The sequence below is a fragment of the Pteronotus mesoamericanus genome, unplaced genomic scaffold (genome assembly GCF_021234165.1).
Source record: "Pteronotus mesoamericanus isolate MK-2021 breed Mesoamerican mustached bat unplaced genomic scaffold, CSHL_Meso_final contig_82, whole genome shotgun sequence".
NCBI lineage: Eukaryota > Metazoa > Chordata > Mammalia > Chiroptera > Mormoopidae > Pteronotus > Pteronotus mesoamericanus.
Window position 1 is genome coordinate 28,141,430 of NW_026555265.1, and position 10,190 is coordinate 28,151,619.

A 10,190-nucleotide genomic window follows, 5' to 3' on the forward strand; every position below is an offset into this window, starting at 1 on the left:
TTTTTCTTAGCAAAAGAAGCCCTGTGCTACATGTTAGCAAATTTGATACTATATTTAAGATCAAATTCAATACCTCTTAAAGGAAACAATGACACCTGAAATACATTCACAGACATGATATTTTTTAATGATATCTCAAATGCCCATTCTTAGCTCCACAACTATCTACACATATGACACTCTTGTTTCCTTTATAAACCAATTCTATGTTTTCATGATGGCAATGGTAATTTCTGTCAAAATATGCTCTGACTTTTTTTTAAATCAAGGAGGCATACTGGAAATTCTATCTAAAATTCACTAAAGGACAGCATTAAGTCTAGGTATTTGTAATAATTGCACAGTGGTTTTAGTCCAGGGGAGAGACCTTCATACATGACAATCCTGGGGGTGATGTTAAAAATAACTACAAAACAAGAAGTTCCAGGAAATACATAGTTTAATTGTTTTTTCAAACACTACTTTGTGCAATAACTGTTGAACACCTACTCCAAGTGTGTCAAATCTGCCCCCTCCTGAATCTGAATGTAGTGCTTTATGCCCAGACCTTCAACACCCACTGATAATTAAATCATCCTTCAAAAAAAAAAAGTAACTGTTTTTCTGTGTCTTTGGCATTCCTATGTTAGAGAAAGGAGAGAGACAATTTTACTTATAAAAATAAAGTATAATTATGAAAGAAATCTTTTGATTTAATCAGACTGAAAAACAAGTAGCTTATCTTTCAGTCACCACTCATGGTCTCAGATTTGATGGATATTTTTCCCTAAAGATTTTCTATGTTGATTTTTAAAAATTGACCTTGTTGGTAAGTAATACTTTATTGTGCCAAAATTTAGAATATTAACTCATCTTTTGAAGAGTGGCTGTAACAATGGCGAAAGTCACTACTTTATTAAAAGTTCTAAAAGCTTGTGTCCTGAACATGCTATCAAAACTAAACTAAATCCTTACACAGATGGGTGTGAATGTATTATGAACACATGACAAATTTAAGGAATGCATTTTTTACACAGATTGGAGTTGGTATACATTAATAATGTGGTGGAGGCCTTATAAACTAATAAAATATTGCTGGAAAACAGCATAAGATTTAATTAGTAAAATTGGTATATCAGACATATATGTCTTCTTTACTCTTGAATTAAGAGGATATCAGGATGTGGAAAGTTTTTTAATGTGTTTGGATTAAAAAAAATGATGAAAAGAGAATTGGAACTTTGCTAAAGGTAAGTTTTATCTACCTGGCAATTTGCTCAAATGGGAAGATGTCCTAATACCCTTCCACCAGAGATCAGAGAACCTTTATGAAATGAGATCTCAAAGGGTCAGTAATCCCACAAAATGAAAAGGCTCAATTGTCCGGGGTAAGGGATGGATTTTGGGATCTAAGGACTTCCATTTTACCCACATATTCTACCATATTACATGTTAATTTGCTTCAATAAATAAACTCTTTAAAATTGAATCTGCTTCCATGAAAATATAACCCTATCAACTTTATACCTCTTATTATAAATTGAATCCTATGTTTCAGGCTATTTCCTGCTTCTAGGCACTAAATAGCACATACAGTACATTAAGTCTCTTCTTTGTCCTGTAGGTGTTAAATAGAAGGCATTAGTATTTTTAATCATATTTTGTTTACAGATTTTCCTGCTAATATGATGGAGTCATGTAAAATAGGACATACAAACATTACTTTGCTTAGAAATTGGGGCACATTTTAAGTCTAACCAGACTCCAGGCTTAGGATTTCTTTACAGCTTTACACTAAACATCACATTCCCAGCTCTAGGAACATTTGTTACTCACTTTGTCTTTCTTGTACCCAGTCACTACTTTTAATCTTGGTACTAAGGTATTGGGATATCACTCTCCCCTCCCCTTTCCTAACATATATCTCCTAAAACCCTTGGGATCTCGAGAAACGATAAATGTATTTTTGTGTGCTCAGAGATGACTGGTGCCTGAAGGTTCCTGGGGAGCTTCAGGATGGAGGCTAGTTGCCAGGGGAACCAACCGGGAGATGAAAGATTTGAAACAGTTAACCCCAAGCCCTGACCTCTGGAAGGGAAGAGAGGCAGAAGGTTGAATTAATCACCAATGGCCAATAGTTTAATCAATCACGCCTGTGCAATGACAAAAATATCCTTAAAGTATGGGGATATTAAACATCCTTAAAGTATGTATCGAATTTCAAAAGCTTTCTGGTTGGTGAACACATGGGGGTGATGGGAGGGTGAGAGCCGGGAAAGAGACCACAGGCTGTGTCCCCTTTCTCCATACCTTTTCCTATCTGTCTCTTCTATCTAGTTGTTCCTCAGTTACATCCTTTATAATCTAGTTTTTCTAAGTTCTCTGCATTGTTGTAGTAAATGATCAAAGCTGAGGAGGAGGTTGTGGAACCTTCTAATTTGTAGCCCTGTCAAACAGAAGTTGTAGGTAACCTGGGTACTTACAATTGACATCTGGAGCCAAAGGCAGTCTTAAGAGGCTAAGCCCTTAACCTGGTGGGGGGTGTGCCGTAACTTCAGACGGTTCCTGTCAGACTTGAGTTAAACTGTAGGACATGCATCTGGTGTCAGAAAATTGTTTGATGTGGAAATCTTCTCTACCACCCCCACACACACACACACACACACACACAGATTCAGAGATAGTAGAGTGCTGCTTTTCCCACTGTGTGATTCCCTAAATTCAAATGCCTTCTGCTTCTCCAGAGACAAAGAAGAAATATCATTTTCCCACCGGAAAATAATTTTGAAAAATTCTTCAAAACTAGAACCACATTTTACACTAGAGGAAACTTGAGTATAAGAGGTCACCTATATGCCAATTTATTGGAAGAGCCAGATTTAAAACATAAATCTAACTACTTAACACCACTGCCTCTTTACAGTGTAATTTCTGCCACTGGAAACACATAAGTCAGACCGTTCTTTTCCAACAATATTTGCAGAGCGTCATTAGGGGCGTTCATCTGGCAGAGGCATAATCTGTATTGCAGGAATCTCCGAATCACCATTGTTAAATTGTGTAAGATTCTGAGCTTCTCTTAGTGTCCTCACAAGTGAATGATTAAAATACAATTGTGATGTAAATTGTATTTAATGAGTTTGCTGACAGTAAGGAGGAGAGAATTATTATTTTTTAATGGGAGTATATAGAGGAGAAAGAAACCATTTGGGAACAGGATAATTCATGGAGGTTAGAATTGAACAACTTTCTTTAAAAGAGGTTGTGGATACTCCAGGGGAGCATAAAGATATTGGGGAGTGCATAGTGCAAACAAATGCATTTTCCCAATTTATTTTACAAATTGATTTGAAGCTCTAGAGGCAAAGCAACCCCTTGAAATATCTGTGAAAATTAGCACAGTTGGTCAAACCTCAACATCACAAGGAAACTAAAGCAGCACACTCTTATTTATTGAAAAAATAGTCACATTTTGCCAAATGTATAAATATAAATCAGTTTAAATCCAAATTTATGTAGCTAGGGGTCTGCTTGCATTTTATCATCTCAAGCAATACTAGTTCTTATACGGAATGTTTTGTCGGTTGAAGTTATAATCCCACGTTTACTATCAGCGCTGGCTTCATGGATGGGTGATTGGTGGAGTAGCCCAGCATATCAAACTCCAAATGGGGCCTCATGTTCAGGGTGTGATGCCCAGTGGCCATCTTGAAGTTTTTAATAATTTTATCTTAGAATCTGTTTTCTAAGTGAAATCCTGTGGGGTAATGGAGCATATACTGGGGGATTAGAGCTTCAGCTCCTGGGTGATTCAGCCTATTTGCTCCAGAGGACAGGCTCTAAGCTAGGCAATTCCCAGCTGTTCCAAATGATCTCATCAACCCATGGCCCCAGAGGGGGGCCTACGCACAGGCATAGGGAAGTTTGGATCAGGATGTCCTTGTCCCAAGTGTGGAGTTTCGGAGTTGATTAGGTTCCTGTGAGAATCTGCATTCACCCTGTGAATGTCCTCATGACCTAGTGAGTACAACACTAAATGTCAATAAAAACCGGGATTACAGGTTGAGAAAAGCACAGAAAGTGTTCTGTTGTTGTTGTGGTTGTTTGTAACAAAGAGTGTCACATCTTTTTGCAGAGAGCCCTGTAAATTATGTAGCAGTTACTCCTTACCATCTTAATAATATAGAAACAATATATTCTTTTAAGGTGTCTTCAGAATGACCCTGGACTATCTTCAGATACCTTGGTTTAATGGGTGTGTAGTAGGATATGGAAATATGATTTCTTCTCTTTTTTGGTTAAACATGCTACAAATCTTCCCACTTCTCTCTTTCAGGAGACATACAGGTCATGTTACTGGTTCAAAATCCTAAGGCAAAAATTACTTGGAAATTAGCATTTTCATTTTTTTCATTTATGTTCTAACTTCAGTGTGAACAATGAAATAACTACAAAAATAAGAGCTGATTCATTCTTTTGAAAAATCAATAAACCAAACCACAAACATAAGATATATGGCCAAGTGTTATTTTATGTTACTTAGAGAAGGGATTTGGCTAATTTTTTCAGATTATTTTTTGAAGACAACAATTTAATGTGACAATTGGAGTGTCCAAAAATATTTTTAAAAGCCAATAAGATAGCATAACCTGAATAATAGATTAAAAAGATTAAATAATAAATAGTAATTTAGTTCTTTATGATGATAATTGAGAACCAAGTGAAATTCATTTTCACTTCAGATTATAATCTGTGTTCTAAAGAGTCCTAACAATGAGTAATTCAAACCATTATCACTGACCTTGTTGGAATGCAAATTGTATTTTACTTATTCCTTTTGATTAGAACACTTCAATAATTCCCACTATTTTCAGACAAAATTGTATACATATATCTTTTTAATTTAATCCTGCCTTTCCACTCGATTAGAATCCAATTATTCCCCCTACTTCTACCCATTTTCCAGTTCTCTTTAAAATCTTGCATTTAATGAATACCTCATGTTTCTTCACATTTTCCTCATTTATTCAAAAACAAATATTTAATCACTAAAAGACACCAGGCATCATATATGTTGGAGATATAACACTGATAAAATCAGACATTGCCTCTTCCTTTATGTAAAATATACTCTAGGGAGGGGAACAGGAATTAGCAAAATATTCACAAAATAATACATAATTGCTAAATCTGATAAATGTCGTGGATGTGTAAAAAATGTTATAGAAAATTAAAGTAGAAAGCCTCGCCTGTTGAAGTGTCATGGTCTGAGGAAGAAATTCTTGAGGTGATATTTGGGTGTGTTGGTATGTGTTAACTAGGTGAAAACAAAAGGAAGAATGTTAACTTGAGGCAGAGAAAGCAGCACACGTTAAGGGCTGAGGTAGGACTGTTGTTTTTGCAAAACAGAAAAGATACTTGAGCAGAATTACGTGGCCTTTTATTTATAGTTGTGTCTGTCACATGGCATGATTTCTTATACAATTAGCATTAAATATCCATTCACTACCAACTATATGCAATGGGATGTATTATACAACCTGAGTGAAATGCAATATATAAATTAATAGGCCTAGCCATTAAAACAGAAATCGTGACAAATTTTTAAAGAGTATTAATTACAAAGGCAAAAAGGCAAAGAGGAATAGTGAGACAATCCAGGGATTAGCAACATCAGGGAGTTATCATGCCCTGGCTGGAGAGAATGGGAAACATAGAAGCGAGAATCTCCCCTAACAGTTGTGGGGCTTCAAGATAGAATTTAGTGCTGTAAATAGAGGAGGTATCTGGCAGGTTCTTGAGTCAAAGAGTAGATAATTTTATTCCAGAAAAGGAACAGGGATAGCAAGCCCTCTTCCCATTTTTGCCTTCTTGTCTTCCACAAGAGCCTTCCAGACTATGTCGGGAGCCACATGGCAGGGAGGCTTGGAAATTAGAATTTTTTTTTATTTTACACAGCAGAAGTTACCTAAGAAAAAAATGCATTTTACCAACACCAATTTCTTTATTTGTAGAATTTATAACCTAGTCAAGAAGGTCATTCATTGCTAGTGATGATTAGATACCAATGACAAATAATTTTTTTATTTCTGAAACTCTTGTGATACATGGACAGATTTAAATCAATATCTGTTATGAGGAAGAATAGCTCTTAATAAAATATAAACTTTTGATTCTTAAGGTTAAATATTACATTTTATAGCTATGGTTTTTAACTTATTTCATTTATTTTGAGTACTCCAACTATTCATCTATGTTCAACTATTTTTGTCTATTTGAAGATATTCTTAGATCGCTATAGTTTTTTTAAACAACAAATTATAGTGAGCTCCTGTTATGTACCATAGATTATGCAATCTGCTACTGATATGAAGATGGCAAAGATCTACCCTATTATGTATGAGAAGTAGAGGAAAAAGAACTTCTAAATACAATCACAACACATTATCTTTGAATACTACTATAAAAGTTTAAAGAAAGTAGTATAATGTTGTAAGGAAAAAAAATAACATTTTTATGTATAATGATGAGAATTATCCAATAGAAAAAGAAGGCCTAAATTGGTGAATCAGGAGAGAGAAGACATTTGGGAGGAAGATGACTTTTTGAGTAGATACTAAGGATTGGAGCTGGTGGACCATTGAAGGATTTAGCTTTATCCACGAGTTTTATAAAAATGTTCTATGGAAAATGGAGAGCAGTGATTAAGTCACAGTGAGAGAGATGAGAAAGTACTGGAAGGTAAAGGATAAAACAAAATTTGTTGGTGGTGAGAATAGCACCAGGTATTAGACTGGTGGGAGTCAGACCGGATCTTGGTTCCGCAACCTTGGTGCTTGAGTTCTGGCTAAGAATTCAGAGTCAAGACTTATACTATAAGAAAAAGTTTATTTGGGAATTCACATTGTTAGAATAAGTGATCAGTAGAATAAATGCATTTAGGAAATAAGTTACAGAGACAAAAAGAGGTCTCATGGAGCTTCAGAAGAAAAAGAGAGCAAAGGAATACACACTTGGGGGTAGGGTGTGTGGAAAGGTGATGGTATGCTCCCTAAAGAGAGCTGTACTGGGTCCTTCATCTCGAGAATATTTATCTGGGGGGTCTCAGGAAAGGATCCCAATAGAATATTCATCATCTCTCAGGTGCATCCTTTCAGGGTCGTGGGACTCCAGTGATTGATCAGCACCAAAGCACAGGATCATTAGTCAATGCAGCTGGTCCTGATGTCAGGCCAAGGTGTCACTTATCTGATTTTGCTGCTGTTCTGGGCCTGGGACTGAAATACAACTGAGGCCCAGAAGTATTTGATACAGAGTCAGAACCTCATTATACTGGAGGCTTAATGCTTAAGCCCTATTCTCTGACCCCTCTCTTTGTTCCTTCTCTACAGTAGGTCTAAACCAAATGGCTAGCAATATACCAAGGGAGGAAAGATCAAGGTAGGTTCTGAACCACATGACCGGAGACATAAAAGGTTAGAGGGGCTAAAAAGCATGATCAATGATATACTGGTGGAGAAAAAGTTAACCTGGGGGTAAGGTTCTTCTTTTCCCAATTTTTTTTCCTTTTTATTAAATGTATTGGAGTGACATTGGTTAACAAAATTATACAGGTTTCAGGTGCACAATATCATAACACATTCTCTGTACACTATATCATGCATTTACTGCCCTAAGTTCCGTCTCCTTCCATCACTGTTGATTCACCCATACCCTCCTCCACCCCTCCCCTCAGCAATCCCCATACCGTCATCCACATCCATGAGTTCTTTTCTCCTTTTTGTTTTTTTCTCAATCCCTCCACCCCCCCCCCCCGCCAATGCCTTGCCCCCGACAGCTTTTGCCATGGTCGTTGACTATAGGTCTGTCTTTATTTGGCTTGATAGTTTATTTCATTTATTAGATTCCAAATGAAAGTGAAATCACATGGTACTTGTCTTTCTCTGACTGTCTTATTTCACTTAGTGTAATGCTCTCCAGGTCATCCATGCTGTGAAAAAGAGTAAGGTAGCTTTCTTTTATTATGGCTTAGTATTCCATTGTGGAAATGTACCACAATTTTTTTATCCACTCATCTACTGATGGGCCCTTGGGTTGCTCCCAAAACTTGGCTATTATAAATAATACGGCAATGAACATAGGGGTGCATAAAGTCTTTCAAATTAGTTTTTCAGGTTTCTTCAGACATATTCAGAAGTAGAATTTCTGGGTCATAAGGCAGTTCCATGTTTCAGAAATTCTGTGAGGTAACTCCATACTGGTTTCCATAGTGGCTGCACCAATCTGCGTTCCCACCAGCAGTGCCTGAGGGTTCCTCTTTCTTGACATTCTTGTCAACACTTGTTACTGATTTATTGATAATAGCCATTCTGACAGGTATGAGATTATGTCATTGTTGTTTTAATTTGCATTTCTCTGATGATTAGTGACATTGAGCATCTTTTTATGTCTGTGGAAGGAGGAACTGAATACACACTGCTCCAAAGAGGACACACAATACAGCTTGTTTTTCCAGTTTTACCCATTGCTAGGCATCTGGGTTGTTCCACCCTGGTGACCTTCTGTACCTGGCCCATCTTCCTTGCTTTGTTCATGTCTGTCTAATTACCTACCACAAATTGACCTCTAGTCCGTTGGGGGCTTGAATAGCCCAGGGGAATAAATGACAAGGGAAGTGCAATACAATTGTCACACAGAATGTAGAACTCACTAGAATTAGTTGTCTTGCATTTAAAGATAGGCCAGAGAGATTTACTATGGGTTTTTATACAAAACTCTTTAGGTAGAATGTTATATTTAAATAAGACTTTGTGTGTGTGTGTGTGTGTGTGTGTGTGTGTTTCTGTTACGTAGTTTAAAAACCAATCTATAGAGAAATTCTGTGGGACAGACCAAAAAATGACATTAGAGATATGGAAAACAATGTGTGGACACCACCAGCAATGGGCTGCTCGGGAGGCAGGAGCACAACCAGAGAGTAGAGAATTATGTTTGATTTGGGCATTTGGGGTACAGCTAGGGGCCAGGTACAGATTTGGATGTTCTCAGGTGGTGAGTGGTCTGAAGTGGCTTAGAGAGTTCATGGAGGGTGCTAGGAAGTAGGTGAACATGGAGAACCGAGTATTATGCAGACCCAGTTGAGGAATGGTCAGGCTATGGAAGTCCCATCCACGCTCCACCTTTAGCTACCCCTCACCCCAACACTGCCCAGAGTGCATGGCAGGAATAGGAAGGCCCTAGCCAAGGCAGGTGCACGTTGAATGAGCCAAGTAATTGGGAGGAGTACATGATTCTCCTCACATCCTGGGGGCATTTTCCATCAGCTGAGATCTCAACAAGACTGGGGAGGGGCAGGGAGTGAGGGGATGGAGGGAAGCAGGGATGGGGGTTGCGGGGAGGGCCCCAGCTTGTGTGCTGCATTCCTGGTTGACTAAGGCTGGTATTTTTGATGAGTAGAATGAAACCATAAAAGGGCTAGGAAATTAAATGATTTTTGCAAGTGACTGTACTGAGAAACTGCAATATAAATTAAGCAGAGAAGAAAGAGAATATACCAAGAGAGATATTGACATGTAGTAACAGCAGTAGATTATAATTGTTGGATGGATAATGGTCATTAGAGTTAGGTAGTAGAGAGAATGAGATGGAAAGAGAGTTGAGTACTTGAAATTATAAATTCTGGAATTTTGTCCCTGTTAGTATTGATGAAACCTACAACAGGATCCCAAGAGTGAGAGCATGAGGTAAGGTAGAGGGTAGTTGCTAGAGAGGAGATACTGGAAATTCAAGGTCAGATTGCTACTGAACAACAAGGGGAGTCCTTCTGCCTACTGCCACCCACTAGGCACAATTATGGAGACGAAGGTTTGGTGATAAAGAAAAGTGGTCTTTATTAAAAAGCTACACAATTTTGGAATAACAGCTTTCCATGTGCATTAGTCACTGAAGCTTATCAATTAAGGCTAAACTCTTTAACACCTGAGTTCTCCTATCATTCCCCCTGTTAGTTTATAATGACCTTATTTCTATAGGGTTAGTTTACAAATTAAAACAACATAAGCTACACAATTTTGGAGGAATGGCAGGCTTCTTCCTCAGAGCCTGTCCCCTCGAGAACACTCAGAGAAGAATGACCCTGCTGCCTCTGTCAGAGCAGCTTGACTCTAGGCTGAACTAGGAGTTTCTCCTTCCCTCAAAATCCATCCAAAATA